Raw genomic sequence first — 20717 nt, 5'->3', positions numbered from 1 at the left:
CAGATTGCATATGTAAGTTTAAATGTTCCTCTTTTCTCGCTAAAGGTTTCTTTGACTTTGCGACAACTTTTTATTTTTTTTATAGCTCACCGTTGTGTTATGGGGACAACATGTGAATTTTAATTATGTATAAATGGCTTGCTGTCCCGGTGTGAAAAACGCTACAGCGGTAAAGAACTATCTGTTGAATAAGTGATAGAGGTTGTGCGATGGATAGCCGCGCATGTATGTGTGTGGCTGCATGAAGAGGGAGTGAGAGGCACAGCGAGTGAGAGAGCTTTGACTCTTCAGCTTCCCTCCAGAGATGGAGTGAGCGATAATGAGACCCTGAGCTGCCGTGTTGAAGAGACAGTAGGAGCGGCTGGAGATGAGGATAACCTTGAAGACCTCGTACATTCACACACAAAAAAGAAAAAACTCCAACACACCCACAAACTTAAAGCAGCAAACTACTTGGTTTGTGGTGGTGGTGGTGGTGGTGTTGCATCATAAATGGTCAATAATTAATGCTACCCATAGGGAGTGGAACGTAATTGTGCTGCAGCATCAGGAGAAACTAGTTGACGAAGAGAACCTTGGCTCTCTTTGTATTTTCACTGCAAGGAAATCAACAGACTGCAGATTTAAGATGTGTCTGTTCAGTGAGTGACAGAGTGACAGTCCTCACCATATTGGAACTTTATACTTTCTCTGTTTGTTTGGGCTCATGGGAAGACAGATGTCGGACAAACAGTGAGACAGAAGTTTATTAATGAGGATGAACTCACTTGCTGAGACAGATAACTGCGGGCTTTTGTTTGACACTTCATACTTTTACAGAACTAGATTTTGTATTTGCTTGTGCTATTTCAGTATTCAGTACTGGTTATTTTGACAAAGGGAACTTTGCACAGTTGCACTCTGGTTCACATCAAAACAGCCACACAACGAGCCTTAAGAGCGGGTGGTCTCAGCGTGGTCTTGAACAACCTCTGGAGAGAAGGTGATTTGTCCTCAGTCTGACCCAAATACCAGGAGTGTGCTGCAAGTTTGAGTTTAAGAACTCATTTATGTGTTAGCTCCCTTGTTCTGATGAGACCTCTGAAGGCAGCACATCCTTGAAATGTGTGAAGCCGTGAAGTATTTTCAGGTCTGTTTCTTTTTTAGCCTTCAAATCAGTTGTGACTCATCTGAGGGTGTCCTGTGGTATCTGGCAACAGGAAGTTGTTAGTGGGGGTCTTTGGAGGGGCCTCTGTGGATCATCCCACAGATACTTGATCAGTTTGGGATCTAGTGAATTTGGAGGCCAGGTCAACACCTTGTGCTGTTTTTCATGTTTTTTTAAGTTGTTCCTAAACTGTTTTTGTGTGTGTGCCTGTGTCAGGCTGCATCCTACTGGGGATGGCTGCTGCCATCAAAGAGTGTCATTGCTATGGGGTGGGGGTGCCTGGTCTGGTCTAGGTGGGTGGTACATGTCTAAGTAGCATCCACACCAGTGAATGCCAGGTCCAAACATTTCCCAGCAGTACATTGAATTGTCACAAGATGGTCAATGTTATTTACTTCTCCTGTCAGTGGTTTTAATGTTGTGGCTGATCGGTGTATATTATCACAGTTTTATATACTAATACACTGTAGTAATAACCACATTGCTGTGCCGTCTTTTACGGTACTTTTAGGTAAAAACAATACAAAACACATGCACAATAGTTTGTTACCTTGAATTCATCAAATAACAGACACACAGTGGATGAAAGGCCTAACGAAGATGTCCAGAATGAACACATTACTCCCACATGAAGGTTATATACTCCCTACATGTTAGAGAATGCCATAAGCTAGTGGCTAGTAAACCTTTTACATGGCCCTGCATAAGCCTATCCATCCGTGACCTGTGAGAAGTCAGTTTAGCCTAATCCCCGCAACTGTAAAAAAAAATGTTTTTCTCACTCTTCAGAAGAGGATTTAAATTACTTTACGCTTACAACTTGTGCTGCGGCGTGCCCGGAGATGTGGTGTGCAGCTTTTGCCTGGAGCGTTAATTTTGTCCACAAGCCCAGTTCACTTGGCTGAGCGGGGTCCCAATTTATATACAGCGGCGCTCGCGCTGTTCCTTCTGATCAGAGCTACACATGCACGGACTGACTTTGTGTTTGCCCTCCTATTGTCATATGAGATGCGTCAGCACGTCAACACGTGCGTTCGAGGTTAGACACACACACACACACAAACACACCTGTTCACACAAATACAAGCACAGAGAGGGGGTGAATACACATGCAACATGACCATAGCTCTTGCACATGCCCTCTCATATTGTAAGCAAAGGGCTCGAGGGCAAATACAGATATATTGCACATTAACACACATACATGCACACACTGAAGCATGCTTTGTGTTTTATACCTCATTGTCCCAGTTGCGTAAAGTGCCTCGAGGCGATGCAGGCACACAGCACGATTATCTCCATTTGATGTCGGTGAATGGGTCATATTGGGACGGGTGTCATCATTGGGTCATCATGGTAAACACACACAAATAAACATCTGTAAACCCAAGGGACCCCTGTGCATGGCGCACAACCCAGCCGTGTGCCGGCGTGCTTAGTCGCTGTCTTTATTTTATTTTTTAATGCTAGCCAGGAAATGTAGTTAACAGCAAATTCCTCACTGGCGCTCTTTCATTTTATCTTCACAGTATAAATTTCTGTTGCATTTATAGACTTGATTTGATGCTCACATGCGTGATGAATATTAAACACGACTTCCTTTGAAAATGACACACCTGCTTTTTCCTTTTTTCGATGGTATCGCATTTTCGCCATTACTCTATTACGGACCATCAATGTACTTCCATTGCCCATCACATGCGGCTCCTCTCATTTCTCGGGTTTTGTGCCACCTCGTCTCCTCTCTCCCCCTCTCCTCCGTCGTCCGCGGCTCGCGACGGGAAATTGATCTCGGTGCGCCATCTTGAAGGATGTCTGCCTTCCTAAAATGCATCTCGAGGGGAAAAGAGGTTTGCTGAAGAGAGTTATGAGCAGAGCGCATCCTTTTTGGAAGCCTTCGTGACACCTGTGACGTAAAGAAAAATAAGGCATACAAGCTGGAATACTATTTTTAAATGTGTTAAAAGGAAAGCGGCTAAAATTCGAGGAGCCGAGGCGAGGAAAAGTACCGAGGATGAGGGAATAGTCCTGACAAAACAGCAATTAAATGAATCCTTTCCTTCGTTTTTTGCAGAATATTGGCAAAAGCAACCGTCTCCATCCAATTTTTCCATTATCTTTGGGCAGAAACCTCGGTTTTGTTGGCTGTTGGCAGGGAGACCATTCAGATCTCTTTCATGAATTTGCTCTGCTCCATAATCTACATTTTGTCCACCTTTAATTTAACAAAAAATTTAAAAACACACCCTTTCCTCAACAGCTTTCCCATCGGGCCCTGCAGAGACGCTCTTCAGTGGAGTGAGGCGTCCTGAGTGTTGACTAATCAAAGGCCCTTTCATGGGCAGAGACTGATGGCTTAATTAGAACTACTAATGTTAATCACACTTAAATATTTATAAGGAGGAATTCTTTTGTTTAGCCTTGACCTTTCCCGGGAGCTCATTAACATGGTTGGTGCCACTGCTGGTGTTGCGACGTTTCTCTTAAACACGGCCGCAACACTTGCCCCCCACCCGAAGCGGTTATTGATTTTCATCGAGCAGACATGGCGCTGTGTTAACGCTTTGTTCGAATGACATTGGTTTATCAAGTTGAGTTTCGCCCCGGAGGCGTGTACGCGCGCGTTGGGAGCGGCCCGAAGGGGGACGACGGGCAGCATCTTATCAATAAAGGGAGCTCGTTGTGTTTAAGTGGCAGTGAAGGTAATGGAATAGTACGTTTCTGAGCCTGCTTCGGCTCAGCACTTTGACTGAATGTCATGATTGAAATGGAATTGTTATTTGAGAAACGCACACAAAGACCCCCGCATCGTTTTATGACCCAAATAATTTCTTAGCCACACTCACACAGAGCCAGAGGCAAAAGGTTCCATTACTATAGGATATACACAGCACTTGTAGGTTAATTGTGGAGGACACACAGGACAACAGCTCCACCTTCTATCTAGAGGCACACCGGTACTATCGCTAACATCAGCAGCAGCACAGATGCAGCTCCTTATTACACGTGTTCAGCTTCAGCGAATGAATTTGGCTGCTTAAGATACCATAAACTTATACTAATGACATGTGCTTTGGGCTAATAAACATCTCCTGCTCTGAGGGAGAATTATTGTAGTGTGGTGTTTTAATGAAAACCATTAATCATTCATTGTTATTCTCACAGTTTAATGTGCTCAGAGAGTGAGTCCCAGCTTTAACTTTTTTTATATTCTTCTTAAATTACCCCTCAGCTTCCCCCCAACTCCAATTTTTACCAGTGTCGGTAGACCGCCCACGGTGCTCAACTGCTTTAAACTGGTCTAATTATTTCATCTGTGGTGGGAACAGCCAATTGCGCATCAACTAGATATGGGGGCAGGTTTGTCTGTAAAATATAGCAATGTTTTGTTCCCATGTGCCGATAAAAGAAAATGCTAGAGTGCATAACTTTTACATATAAATAGATTTATGTTACATTCAAGCCCTTGCTAAATGAGTGCTGATTAAGCTAATCAGTGGTGGGTAACCAGAGTTTTCAAGAGTCAGCTATCGCCATCTTTGCGTTGTCTGACTCCTTCTAACTCCTGGTTAATTCTAAAAAGGGGGTAAAATGTTGAGCGTGAGTGGAACTGAGGTGGGGCGTGTAACTCAGCTAGCCCTTAATTAGCCATTCTGATGGTCATGAATGAGGAAAATTAGGAAATTAGCTACAAAGACCAAAATCCTTTTTGTTCTAGGCTATAAACTGTTTTATTCATGCTTTAAAGTTGGACATATTAACACTGACGTCGACAGAGATCGACTCATTTTCGGATCCAACCTCTAGTGGTCATTTTAAGAACTGCAAATGTTGGAACTTGTGTGTCAGCTTCATTTCCATTGATTACGGTATAAAATAGAAAGCAGTGAGGACACCACAGAGATTACCACTGGTGTAGCTTTTCCTCATTGCAAAGCACTGAAAGAGGAGAAAGAAAATGTCATACTTATGTGTCAACAGTGTTTGTGTAATTACCATCACTGACAGAAGGGGGAGACAAAGCATCCACACTGTACCTTTAAAAATATCACATAGCTAATAGAGAAAGTCAACCGGAAGTCACCATGACAACACAGTAAATTACTTGAATGCTACACATTTCTGGAATACAATCAGATGGGTACTTTAAATAAGCAGTATATGTGTTTTAACTGTAAACTATACTGAGTTATGTATTTTAATGATGCTCTTTGAGATTTCTTCTGTCACAAGGTGCACAATTTTATCTGCATGTACGTCTTCGTATGCACTCACATCACGATATGTCAAGGTTTGCGGGTAGTGGGGTAGGACCCAAGTGCAGGACAGAGCGGGCTGAGGCAGGAGTTGGCAGCAAATGTATTTAATGAAAACAAGAAAAAACAGAAGGTGCTGCAGAGATGGCAGGTATTCCAAACATGAAGAGACAAAAACACTAGGAGACATGAACACAGCAGGATGACAAGTATGACACGACAGAGAACAAAGGGAAAGGCAGGGCTATATATATATATATATATATATACACACAAGTGGGCAGAGGGTTGAGGAGACAAGGGTGACACTAATCATGGCGGAGCACACAAGGAAAGACCAATGAAGCAATCAAAAGGGGGAATCACAGGAAGGAACACCAGACAGGCAACCAAGGAAGAACTTTACAAAATGAAACAGGAAACTCAATACAGAACCATGACACAATATGGTCTTTGGAATTAGCCTTGAAATGCGAGGAATGCATTTTTTTTTTAATAAAAAACAGATGTCATCCCACTGCTTGCATGTGAGAAAGTCATAAATGTTCAATGCACATGCTACTCAATCTGCGCGTGTACAAGAATGGCTGTCGAGTTAGAGATACAGAAATGAAAAAATGAAGAGTTAGTGAATAAACCACGCTGCCCGATTGAAAGCAGCCCCTCCGTCTCACAGCTCTGTAATCACTAAATGCCGTTTGGGAAGTGACCGTAAGCACTTCAGACCACCTACGTGTTTCACAATCAGACCAATGAATAAAACATTTGAATTTTAAGTGGCCAGATTTGGAATTTAAAATAAGTGGAGATGTGGGACCGAGGAACAGAGTTTGCAGCGGCCCCTCCTCGTGCTTCGTGCCACTTGTGGAGGTGGAATTGAAAATCTGCCGCCAGTGTGTCTGTCTTTAAGAGTGTGATAGAGGAGCAGGTGCAAACATATTTTCAATCTCAACTTGTCTTTTTGATCAGAGGTATGTGACGGACAGATTTTTATTTTTTTCCAGTCCGAAAGCCACCTGCTTCCACATGGTTTTACCTCCATCATGGCCTGAGATCATACCAGGCCATGACACTGTTTTGTTCTTCTCACAGAAGGACACACGTCGTAACACCCTTCACAATCTAAAGAAATGCAGTCACGTCTTTGTTTTCTTTAATACATTTAAGCTTAAGCTGGAGATATCGTACACTTTAAAAAGCAAACAAGAAACAGCCTCAGCTTGAGGCACTGACATCTAAAAGTGGATAAAGACATGACAAATCTTTTTCGATTTACATCTGTGACCCGTAGCAGCAGTTGCAAAGCCAGAAGCAGAAGTTTATAACAACAGCGCTAATGTAATTGTTTACAGGTCAGGTTATATTAGAGGTAGCAGTCTTAAATGTCACTGGCGATCGAATGAAATTTATTTAAAAAGAAAGACCGCGACTAGGCCACCAAGACGGAGCAAAAGCCACAACCAGATGTGCCGTAGTGAATTCATGGGAAGCATTCATGGGGAGCTTGAGGGAATCAATTCACCCAACACATTGACTTTTCAGCATGGTCCCTTCCTACAACTACACTCTTATTACAGCTGATCTATTCTTTATAGAAGTTGGTGTCTTGCCTACTTTCTCCTCTTTGGTGATGAAGACCGGGAATCTAGGACAGTGGTCGTATTTGGGGATCTCTCTGGTGTGATTGAATGATGTTGCTGCTATGTCTTCGCAAACCGCCTTGGGTTTTTGTGATGGACAGAGTGGATGACTGATGATCTCCTCAAAACGTGCCACAAAACATTAATTTCCAACTCGCATAATCACTTAAAGAGTTCAGCTGCTTGTGCATGTAACGAGAGCTGTTTGTAATCTTCTTCTACCTTAGCCCACAAGCTAAGAATTTGGGTTGAGTCCCACTCATAGCATAACTTCCATTACTTGACAATTAAGGTGTGGTATTTTTATCCTGGTACATTCAATGTTTAACTTGACAAACTGACTCCAGTGGGTTTTAGACTCTATATGATGCCCAGCATGCACTAGACCTAAATGGAACTCAGCTATTATTACAACACCTATGCTTTCTCTACTGTGAAGAGTCAAAATGTCTGTTTTAATTGTGAGGATGTAGAACAGGCTTTGGTGCAGATCCTTATGTTAGAGAATAACACTTAAAAACAGTATACCTGACAGTTGAAAATGAAAAATCCGACAATAAACTAAGTCTGGGATGGGTGCCATGATGCCAGTATTTTTAAAATTTGAGGTAGATGCGTTGAGAAATGAATAAACCAAAGTGTGAATGTGCAATTTCTATACAAACTGACCTACAGGGGATTGTCCTTTTACCCACACACACACTTTAGACTGCAAGATGTGAAAGTCAGCAAGCTTGAAAAAGTATTATATTCTTATTTATCCTTAACAATTTAGAGTGAATTTGTGACAGCAGGTGTTGACAGGTGCTATGTGGGACACCTCTTTATCTCTAATAGCTACTAACATACCAGGACAGCAAGCAGCTGTTCGGGTAAAACAACGTTGACAGCGTTTCGTCACTCTGTGTCTCCTTATTTTTCTTCCTTCTTAAAAGTAGTTTTTTGACATTGAGGAATAAAATACCGCTAAAACACAGGGGAGTAAGGTAGCAGGTACAGACGAGGTCTGATCACAGACCAGCAGAGGTCCTTAAGGTTGCAAAAGCAGAAGGATTAAATGCTATTCGATTGCTGGGAACGTCAATCCCTCTTCTCTTGTTTCTCGTTTTGTTCTTTCTTTTTCTTTACTTCTTGAAGCACTAATCTTTCACATTTTTATTCTGTCTTTTATCATGTCTTTTGAGGCAATAATAACATTTCCTAAAGCAAAAGCCACCTGCATGAAGGTAACAGAGAGGTAGATTTATTGCTTCTCCATGCGAGCGGCAGACCTTGAAAGCTCGTAATATAGGCTGAATGTGCACGCCGCTGCTTTTTCCTCACTGTTCTGACTGAGGCTGCTTCTGCCGTAGAACGATTACGTGATCTCGTGTGTGCAGCTCTTATCTGTCCGTAAAGGCCTTTCTCTGGGGATTCGGGGGACATACTATACCAATCACTTCTTTAAAAGCAAACATCGATTGCAGGTTGGTGACAAAAAGAAAACTTGTTCCCGTTTAATGGCGCTCCTGCAGTGAATCTTGGGAGAGGACTTGGAATATCTGTGCTCCATTTATCAAGCTACCGTATATACAGATGCCACTGCTCCCTAAGCATCTCACTGGTGGAGTTTGGTGGAGCTGCCTAATGGGAAAGGGGGAACTAATTAGGGAGATGTTTTAAAATAATGACACATTAATTATTATTTTGGGCTGACAATCTATCATTTAAAATTCCACACTACAGTGGTCACATCTAAGGCGGGAAAGTACATCGCTCTGGAGGCTAATGGAGTTTTTTGGGATATGGAAACCATATCTCAGTCTTGTAATCTCTCTGTTATTTTATTTTATTATATATTTTGCATTTAAATGTGTAAATACAACTTAATATAAAATAGTTTGACATTCTTGAGATATGCTTAGTTAAGAAAATCATGGTTTTATGGTCAATATGAAGCCACTATATTACCTTAGGTACCTCAATGGTGAACTCATAACGGTCAGAAAGTTGAAGATGGAAACAATAGATGCTTCCCATCCTCAATGGTCACCATTGAAGCTATGTAGCAGCAGGCGAAGGGCCGCTAACTAGTTTTCTAGTGGAAATGACAACCAAACTTAAAGAAGTGTCTATTTTTCTCAAAGTGCCTTTACACAGATGTTCAGGAACAAGGTATTTGTATGTCTGTTGGTTTAATTTAACAGTCTGTAATTAATCTGTGCTTAAACTTGCATCAGCTGCTGTTAACTTGGATGTTCAGCTACCGTTAGCTTAGCAGATTAGCCAACATAAACCCTGCAGATTTGCCAAAAACGTTGCTTTTTTTTTTTTTGTTAACGTCCGTGTGTTGATTTGAAGCAACGGTCAAAACGCTGTCAAAAGTCACACAACGCGCAACGGAAGTATACGATTTGAGACACAGTGTCTGCAGGCTCACCAGTACCTCAAGGCTCATTAATTAGCATATTATATTGCATATGCATATACATGTTTGCATACAAACAGTGAAGGGTAAAATACAGCATATGGGGAGTTGTGTGCAGGACGATTTGATGTAGAGGACAGTTAACTTTTGGTGTGTCAGCTGGTTTCCTGGCAACTTCACTGTAACAGCAAGACTCCAGGAAGTATACAGTTCCCAGCCAAAACACAGATTCTGCAACCCAATGTGAAACATCAATTTCTGTAATGTAAGCCTAGGAATGATAATTATAGCTATTTGATGTATGTAAATGTAAAAAAAAAAAAAAAATGTGTCATAGAGACCTATAACCTAGCGTTTTTGTAGGATTTTACTGTTGTTGTTTTCACTTATGTGTTCATGCCTGTGTGGTCCTGCGAATGTCCTTGCAGCAGGTTCAATATCTTAGCTAGTGACATGGAAGGGCTTAAAAAGAAAGAAAGAAAGGACGGAGCAAAAGAGGGAGAGAGAATGAGGTGAGCAAGATGAGAGATACTAGGGATTGATTATTGATCGGTGTGGAGTTGGAAAAAGTGGAAGAACACAAGCCTATTTTCCTTTTGTTTGTTGTTTTTTTTTTCTGTGGAAAAGGAGAGCTGCACAAAAGATTCATGCCATCTCTCCTTCATTTACCCTCTATCAACTGGCACTAGTTTTGTTAGGATTTCATTTTCTTCTGTGTGTTTAGCAACACTGAATTAACAATGAAGGTAAGGCGAAACAAAGTAACAGGATGGAAAGTACAAAGGGAAAGAACGAGCAGAAGGAAGGCGAAGCACCCACACACATTCACATATTCACCGCTAAACAGAACAAATCAGCGCGGAGAGAAGACCTCGCGGTTTTCTATTCCCAAATCAAACAAGCAGTCATTAAAACCTCGCCTTCCCGAGTCATCTCACAAATCACTTCCACAAATTCATTTCATGGAAACCCACGATTCAACCCAAGACAGTAACCAAACACAATCATATGGTTCATTTCCATCCAAATAACGAAAATCTTATCGGTGATCGCGGTGAATATAGTGCAAAGATTTCTCCGCCCATCAGCGTTTATCAGTGTGTGTGTGTGTTTTTAACCCTTGTGCATATGTCAATAGAAGTCTGGACTCAATTATTCCATTATGGAGACAGTGCAGGGTAGCGTGCGGTGACTAAAACACACTCCCAGGTCCGCTTTAAACACTGTGCAGTCAATAAGCCATTTCCTGTTAAGGGTGAGAGTGTGCTCTTGTGTGTATGTATGTGTGTCGTCCTGAACAATGGGTGTTCCCGTTCTTTGGTTGAATTTGTGCCTTTTCCCAAAGCTTGTCTTCTTGAGCTGTGGGGAACATAAATCCAAGTCAGCCTTTGCAAGTTTTGTGTGTGTTTGTGTGGTGGCCAGTGTGACAGTGTGTTTGTGGTTTTGGGTGTATGAGAGAATGTGAGAGGCAAAAGAAAAAAAAAATAAAGAATAACAGTCTTGTTTTGTGTAAGTGTGATTTGGACGTGTATGTCTTTCCTACAACACACACAGACACACACAGAAATACACACACACACAGCACGTTCACTGTGTGTGACTGGCATGCTGAGCGCAGACTGCAGCACTGTGTCCTGCTCTCCTTATTCTTCTACGGCAGGACTATACACTTAATGAGTTGTCCAGGGACTTGAGACTGTTTAACACACACACACCCACCCACACACCCCCACACACAAAAATGCACATACCAACTCTTTTATGTCCGCTGTTCTTGTGAGGACTTGCAGAGACATAATACATTCCTTGACCTCTTTTAACCTCTACACCCTTAAACCACACCCCTTAACCATTTAAATACCCCCAATTTCTAAATTTTGGAAAATTGTTGCTCAGTCTGGTCTGTATTGCTCTTGTTCTTTGGTTACCAGTGGTGAAACATGATATTCAGAGATAGCTACACATCTACAGTGCCGTAGTCGAACATGCACCTCTACAAAGAAATACAACTAAACGTTTTGGCAATGCAGATCGCAACAACAACGACTGGTTTTGAAATGCACGTCCATGCCTGTCAGTGTCCGGACAAAGACAGAAAATTCCCCCTCTTTTGTCCTCAGCCAGTTCAATGGTTGAATACACCATCAATTCCCTTTTCTACATTGCAGTTATTTTAGTAAAATAACCGTTTTGTCCACATTTTTCAGCTCCAACATGAGCCACTCTTTTCCAGTTGGCATAGTTGATCTGTTGGAGACGTACAAACCAAGCTTAGGGCTGAAGACACACTGGCTTTGAGCTGGTGGTGACTGCCTCAGTGGCCTGTGTCGAGGATCCTTATTGCATTTGCTAATGCATGCATGTTAGTATTAAATTCTAGTTTATGTACCAAGTCCGCAATTACCTTCATCTGTACGATAAAGTGACGAATATGCTTACGAGAGATATGCATCATTTTAGAAGTCAATGTGGAAACCTGTAAAAATAATGTCACGGTGTGCTCATGGTACAAAATATTGGAGGTGTGGGGTCAATACAGAGTGTGAGAATGTGTCACAGTGTGTTTTCTCCATGACTTATCGGACGCCCGAGTTGGATAAGCAATCACTGGCAGTCACTGGCCTCCGAGACCGACATTCCTCAAAATAACAAGATGGTAAACAAGGTTAGGATTCTCCTGGAATTCTACAGTAACACATGTAGCACATGAGCAAGTATGTGAACAATTATATTCATGATGCTGCGAGTTGTGTAATTAATTAAAAAAGCATGTATACCTTTGGTGTAGGGTGTTGCTGTAGAGGTTAACCTGACCTCCCTGAAGAGAAGAGACGTAGCTCATGACACGCACAAACTACCGGCCAAGGCTCTCTCTCTGTCAGATCAAAAAGAAACTATGCTGCCATGAACCATATCCATTTGTCCTGGCTGTACTTTGGCAATTGCGGTAGCATTTTTAATCAGGGTTGACAGTAGAAGCCACATGATTCGAGCACTAAAGATTCACTAAAGATGGTCGGTTTTGTGACTGAATAGATGAACAAAAATCTGAATAGATGCACACAGTTCATAAAGGAATGCATTTGAACGAATTTTGAACTCGAAAGTATTAAGCGTAGGCTTTATCGAGGCGAACACATTAATAATGAAAACAAGAAAATGTAGAGCAACCCTGCAGAAATATGGATTAAAGAAGATTTGTTTCTCTTGTCTTCCTGTCATACACATGATGTATGGATTTTTTAAGGTTGGGTAATGTTTCCAGAAGCAGGTGCAGCAGTTAAAGGAAGCATATCCTTAGTGTGTGAAATTGTCCCTAAATGTCACCTTGTGGGAACGCTGCCCAGGCACATGCAAACACATTAACACATTAATATCTCAACAAGAGAAGGGAGGGTACAGTGTATGTTTAGGGCGCTCTACCAATCTTTTTCATTATTGTTATTTATTGCACTGCTCTTGTAGTCAGAAATCCAATGGCTGCAAACAGAAGACCAGGGGCCTGCACAGAGGAATGTACGAACCCCATCTTCAGCACTAAGTAAATACGTGTACAATATATATGAGGAAGAGAGTGAGGATGGAAATGGGAGAGATCGCTCGCACCATTTCTCCTCTTTCAATCAATAACCCAGTGATTCTAATAGACATTGATTGCATCTGAATCCCAGATCCCAAGTCGCAAATGTGATTATAAAATGGCCAGTCTTGACACTTTATTGAAAACAATGAGGCTGGAAGGAGAAACGGGAGGAGGGAGGGAGGGAATGGGAGTGACTGGCTGGGAAAGATGGATTAATCTTCCGCTTGTCACCTTGCTGAACCCTTCTCCTTCATCCACTGTGTGTTTGCGTGCACGCGCGCGTTAATGTGCGTTCGGATCTGCACGTTCGTCGCGAGATATTGATGTGGAAACTGTGGCGTGCCGAACTACCGAGAGAGCACCAGTATTGAACAGTTATGAATATTTCCACAACGGCGTAGATGCGCCACATATATCATTCGGTCACATGCTTATCTTGGAGCTGTCAGCCTCTCTGACGGGAGACTGATAGGTCAATCCCTAATCTGTTTTAAAAGCAAAACCAACATGATTTTATCTGTTTTTCCACTCATTTTCGTTCCTGTGTAGCTTGGGTGGGAGCTGGGTTGATGGCACATATTGGAGAACAAAATCAGTCCAATGAATGAACTTCACAAACACATGGCTCGAAGCAGCAGTCCACCTAGCAAGTAAATGAAGCCATCTATGTAAGACTGAAAAACCCCTCAGAGAACTCGACTCGAAGTGGAATGAGACACCACTTACGGCGCAGTCTTGACATCTTCCCCCCCAAAAAGTGTTGACCCCATTCACACGGGTCGTCAGAGAACCAATAATCGTGACAAAGGGGGACGCCACTTGGGTTAATCTGAACAACTCCTTCTAATTGCAGCGGAGTTTCGGGTTGCTAACAGCCCCCGGCCATGGGAGTTTCAGGTGGACACCACCCGCGGAGGTGTCAAGTATGTGTAAATGCTCAGAAAACAGTGCTTCAAATGTTGTTTCAGAGTATGAAAGATAGACTAAGTTTACAGTATCTCCTTTTGTAAACTGAGCTGCCTGTGTTTTCGCTGAATGCCGGCAGCGTTACACGCCCAGGACTGAACTGCTGCTATGTGGTTTTCACTGCTCCGCCAGGATTTTTGTTGACATCATTTATTTTGCAACGAGAACTGTGCTAAAGCTATTTTTCTAACATCTTATTTAAGAAGCAACTTTAGACTGCGTGTTCAATTTTTACTGCTGCTAGCTATTCTTCACCAGCAAGTTGAATTGCTAAAAAAAAATCAAGCTTCTTTTGAGTGAAGGCAAAGCATTTCTGTGTACTCATTTGCCTCTCTGCTATTCACCAACGGCTTACATAGTCTTTGAACAGTTTGTTCCTGCTGCAATGTCACTGTGGAATGATCAGAATGGATTTTTTTTGTTCTCCCCCCCTGACCTTAATATAGACACAGAAGCTTGTACATATACAGTATACGGTTTCGGTTTGTGTGTTTTCTTGCGTTTATTTTTTTTATCCTAGAAACATCACGGCCAAGGCAGAGTGGGATTATAAAGTATTACCACATCTACAGTACAAAAGATTCAATGAAGGATTATCAAAGGCAAGGTATATCCGGGATGAAGGCATTAAAAAGGATTTCCTCAGTGACTGTGACTGCACGTGTAAACAACAAACCCTGCGTCTAAGTTTTTAATAAAGACAATCTCCTATATATTGTTTCATAAAAGTTCTTTGTATGTATTTATTTTTTGTATTATGTGCTCTTGTTCAGCTTTGCTAAATCAAAGCAGAATGATGCATTTTGTCTGCGTAGCGTATTTGCGTTACTCACCGTTGACAGAACACGATGGTTTGTTTGTCTGCGTTTCGCGCATTTGCAGCTTTGGTGGAAAATAATGCAGGAGTCTCTCTCTCTCTCTCTCTGTCAAAACCCCCCGTGAAAAATGAATGCGATATAGTCTGTCACATACGGCAACGCTTTGGCAGGGTGCAGTGACACCGTCTGTTTATGGCATGTATTCACGCGTGCAAAATTGCGGCTCTTCCGACTGACTTGGAAGACAATGATCAATTTAAAATGTAAATGTGCTACCGCCGTGTTCAATCAATTAACAGTGAGAATAACATTTGTGTGTAATTTAATGTTTTCCTTTCCTGTTCTTCCCCTACTCTTCTAGTTATTGGCGCGGATCGTGTACAGTATAATCACCTAAGGACTGAATCAAAGTTAAGTTTTTCAAGTATATTTAGTACAGGTGCTTTAGGTAAAGTATTGTACAGAGTGATTCTCATTCATCACGCAGTTCCATCAGGGAGGTAATCACTATAAACAGATTATCATGCAGAATCTGCAAAGGACAAGATCTTGGCAGTCTAAAAAGTTCTGATCAATCACATTTTAGTGCACTATAGTTGCCTGCGGTGAAACAGCCGATGTGGAGGCCTCTGTCGTATCCTGTCAGCGAGCAAGCTAAGGCCTCCCATTCATCAAGGCGAACAAGTCCTGGCTCAGATATCCGTTACCGGCTATCCAAATATCCGCAGGCTCTACCTGAAACCCCAAAACACGACCTGAAAGTCGTCAAGCGGCAGCCAGTGGGTTCTCAGACTGTCAGAAAGCTACGGATTCTCAGACGACAACCCCAAACACTGAGCCAGCAGTCGTGAAAAAGTCCGGCAGCAGATGGTCCCCAGACAGCTGTCATCTCAACATCATCAAGTCGGCCTGGGATTACATGAAGAGACAGAACTGTTTCATGTGCTCCAGGATGCTCGGAACAAACTGGCTCCCGTGTATGCTGGAAAACTGTGCAAGTGTATCCGGGAGAATTGTTGCTGTAATTGGTGCATAAAAGTGTTTATGGTGCACACAATGAAGAAACAAGACTGTAGGAAGTAATCATTCAGTTTCCCCATCCATATGTATAAAGGAGCAAAGTGCTCATGGGTCTGTGATTTGTCATTACACTTTAAAACCTTCCCGTCTTTGAATATGTCATATGATGATGTAGTCAGACACATGTCAGGAAGATTTCCAGAGACACATATTTCTGTGTAAACACAGTGGCTTGCTCTGAAGGCCATGTCTGTTTTATTTTTTTATTGCAGGTCACAGGACTCAAAATAAATGTATTACATGCATGAAAGCATCCTTAGAAATACTTGCCAAGAATAAAGAAGGAGTCATAAGACATTGCAAGACAAGAACATGCGGAAATACTGACTTGTTTTTAAAAAAAAGCAGCTATTATGGATAGAGGCTAAGAACACAAACATAAATTACACCACTGGATGCATTCCATAGGGAGAGGATGAATAGTGATGGTGGGTAATGTGGAACGGTGCCAGTCGATACTGTGCTGAAAGCTTCTGGTTAAGTTGGTGAAAGATACTGTCGATAGATTATATCCACAGACCACAGAAATGGATTCCCAGAACTGTTGTTTGTGTGTGTGTATATATATATATATATGTGTGTGTGTGTGTTTGCTTGACAAAAAGACAAGAGGATAGATGAGTGGAATTCAAGCACTCTCTCATACTGGACAGTCCAGCTCGGTCGTTATCCGTCTACCTTGTCGTGTGAAAGAGACAAAAACACTGTTATCATTTTGTTGGAGTCGGGGCCGTGGCACATCAAGCCAATGGCAGCCTGTCCGGCGCCAGTGGGCCGCCTTTATGTGCCTGTGGCTGGCCGGTGCTTGTAGTTGTAGTGGGTTTTTCCAGCTCTGACGCCTCTAGGCTGCCTTTATCAGAAGCTGTTTGGCCGTTTTGAGTAACCTGAATCTGCAGAGGAGGCAACTCTTGACTGACTCTCCGGGCCTGTCAAGAAACGATATCAGACATGAAAAAGAAACCCAGTACTAGAACAAGCAAAATACATTACCACGAACACATTCACGTACTGTTTGTTCAATTAGTATTTAAGTCAAATGGATATAACGCCATAAAGAATAAACAGTGATGAGAAAACTGTTCCAGGTTGCAGACATTTCCTCTCACACGGGAGCAAAGCACAACTGGATGACAACATAAGCTGCAAGGGAGACGATGTGAAGAAACTGATTTAAATGACCATTGTGCATTCATTTTTTTGATGTGGGCTTTGTTGCCAAGGCCAACTGAAATAGGGACTTCATTCAGTGAGATATTTTTTATTTTTTTTCTCCTCTCTGCACAATACTCATGCATGGCAGCTAGGGGAAGTGAGTTTTGAAATGCGTACCTGCTTGCGAAGAGAACAAAATGGAAATCTTTGAGCTTGGCACTTCAAGGAAAGGTTACAGCTACGCCATATAAATTATAGCCAGAGTATGATATAGGTGAAATAACCTAATGTAACCTAGTAATATTTGAAAAAGGTTAGAGAAAGACTTTGACTACGCGCCAATTCATCACGCATTTGCCACATGTGTACCACTTCCTGTAATACACTGAGCATTAGGAGGGAGGAATGTTAACAGAAAAAACTGTGATGTCCCTGTGTGCCATTTGCCATTTTATAGGTTTTTTTTCAGTCGCTGTGGCACTTTGCATGTATATTATGTGTCCCTAGTTTCCATCCCCCTGACCATCTGCAGAGCACATCCCAACGGAAGCCTTTAATTCTGGGGGGACGGATAGAGGCACGGTCAGGGTGGCTTTGTCTGGATCTCCATGGACATGAGCTTGGCTCTCTGGAGAAATAGCTGGCAAAACATTGATTCACCTGGCCCTGTGCACACACACACACCCAGACGCATGCACATGCACACAGCTCTATGGACAGACAGACAGGCAGCTGCTAGCTTGATGGGGAGGCTGACGATACATGGATGAATAAACACTCACACAACATGATGGAACAAAAATTGAGACACACACACATTTATACAAAAAAAACAGTAAGCCATCAATATGCAAACTAACTAATTATATGACTGAGTGACATGTTCAACACACCCATCCATCCACACCTACGCACCGGCTCATTCACACTCACACACTGGATATACAGAAACGTCAGCTTCAATATAATTTACTGTCCAATAACTCACGATACAGGCAGAAAATTGAAAACCTATTTACAATCCCAATCAATGGCATATCAGTGTCATTCATTGCGTCCACACGGCACGTAAAACTTCATTAGCTCAGTGACACGCTAATAGTTTTTCCACGAAATTGAGATATCATGCAGGAGGCTGACACATCCAGTGTTTCACCGTGATTTAAACCTGGCAGAAATAAGGCTTTGAGAAAGTGAAGGGAACGGGCAGACACTTTTATGAAGATGGACACACTAAATCCGGCATCACCATTGGCACCTCATAAATATCATCATCCCTGGGATAGAAATGACTTGTAAATTGTCCATGAAGCACATATATATATACAGACTTTGTATGTGTGATTTAGCATGCTGCCACACTGAGGGATATACTGTAACAGATGCATGATGAATGTCTATTTTGTGGGTGACACAGTGTTTGTGTGTGAAGGGAGGAAAGGGGAAGACCCCCGGGAACAGTGCACCACTGTGGGGTGATCGTTGTGTCCCCGCAGGCTTAAGATAAACCTTGTACAGCTGTGTTTAAAGGGGTTCACTGAGTTAATTCAAAGGACACAGGGACCCTGCACAAGCGTATGCATAGACACACACACACACACACACACACACACACACACACACACACACACACAGTTTTCAGCAAGATGAGGAGAGCTGCTGAAATAACACAGTGCCAGCTGGCAACGGGACTCGCACAGACACACGGATGCATGCGCGCACCTCCCTCCAACCCACTTGACTGCATTAAAAGAGAGGCTTCATCAAAGCCATTCATGTTGCCTCCATAAGTCATCATCTCATTTGCAAGACAAATGGGGAAGTCAGATTGGTCAGTGCATTTTAATAAAGAGCCAAGCACCGAGCTAGCATCCTCTTCTCCTCCTCTGCCCTTGCAGATGCCGCACAGCCATATTTGATGAACTTTTAATGCACCAACATTAAAATTCCTTCTTTAATACCTGTATTTAAATAGAGGACCGTATATTTTTACATTTCTAATTGCGTAAACAGACTCACAAACGGTGGCGTAAGGTTGAAATCCTGTAGAGTTTCTTTTGAAGATTAGGGGGTCAAAATAATATCTCTAAGATTTATCTTATAGTTGGATTAAACCTTGGCCTATATCCAAGCAGCACAGTAAATCTCAGCTTTCAATTTGTCTGGTTATATCAGAACAAAGATCAGTCTCAATTCTGAAGCACACATGCCTGAGAAGTCTACAAAATGCTCAGAAAAATCTGCTGAAGAGTCCCGTGTATCATCTTTCAAATCGCTAAAAATCACTGGTACAAATGAACGTTTACCACAGCCAAAGAAATCAGCGGACGTTTTTATACTTTCCTTTAATGTCATGCCTGCCATGCGTGTAAATCGTCTGATGATAGGCTAAGACAACTGACAAAAGACAACGTGCGCTTAAGCTTTTGAGACAAACCTGTGTGTCCTTGCATGTAATTAAAATATCCTCATGCAGAACACAGATAGTACGCAAAAAAATATACAATCCCATTACCATTTGATCTGAGCATGTTTGATCTAAACATGGACCCGTGACCTTAACATTAATTTCATAAGGTCAAGCGACGGTGACCCTTCATGGAATGACTATTGTCACTGTAGATTGCAGCACTATTGATTTGCCGTGCTTTGAAAGCTATCTGATTATTGAGATCTGCAGACTGTTGATTTAGCTTTGTGCTTGTATTGAATAATTAAGCGAGGTTTGCCCGTATCTACGCATTTCATCCTTCAGGCGACTCCGAGAGATAACTTCAAAATCTGGCAGGAGGATAATAAATGAACGCAGGTCTGACACAAATCAATGGAATTTGGACAAAGTGCGCCAAACCCAGAGACACACCTATTGTTGATTTATTGTGTAACTTAATTTGCAAGGTGTCAGTTTTCCTCTGAGGTGACAATGGACTCTTGGTCCTGAAAACCTCTTTGCTTGTTTTAATGATTGTATTTGTTTACAAAGGGCCATTTTAGGGCTTTTTTCTGTATTGATTTTTAAACAGCCAAGTTTTGCCCTGTCAAGTAGCAGGCTGCCTTAAAAGCTAATGCGCACTTTACAAAGTTTTCCGGTCTTTCCAAGCATTTCAAAGCCACATGTGTTTATTTTAGATCCTAGGAGAGGACCTAAAGTTCCCAAAGATAGCAAATATACACCGATCAGGCATAACATTATGACCACCTGCCTAATATTGTGCCTCCAAAACATTCATTCATCTTCTGTAACTGCTTGTCCAGTGAAGGAGCCTATCCCAGCTGCCATCGGCCGAGAGGTGGGGTACACCCTGGACAGGTCATATTGCAGGGCTAATACAGAGAGAAAGACAACCGTTCACAGTCACATGCACAACTACTGCCAATTTAGAATCACTAATTAACCTAACAAGCATGTCTTTGGATGGTGGGTGGAAGCCGGAGTACCCAGAGAGAACCCACGCAGACACAGGGAGAACATGCAATCTCCAAAACATTCATTCATTCATTCATCTTCTGTAAACGCTTGTCTTGTGATGGGTTGGGGGGGGGGGGGGGGGGAGAATTGGAGCCTATCCCAGCTGTAATCGGGCGAGAGGCAGGGTACACAAGGAGAACATGCAAACTCCACACACAAAGGCCCCAGTCAGCCTGGATTCGAACCAGGAACCTTCTTG

The sequence above is a fragment of the Chelon labrosus genome (assembly GCF_963514085.1).
Source record: "Chelon labrosus genome assembly, chromosome: 23".
Classification (NCBI taxonomy): Eukaryota; Metazoa; Chordata; class Actinopteri; order Mugiliformes; family Mugilidae; genus Chelon; species Chelon labrosus.
Note: the sequence above shows the minus strand (reverse complement) of the source record.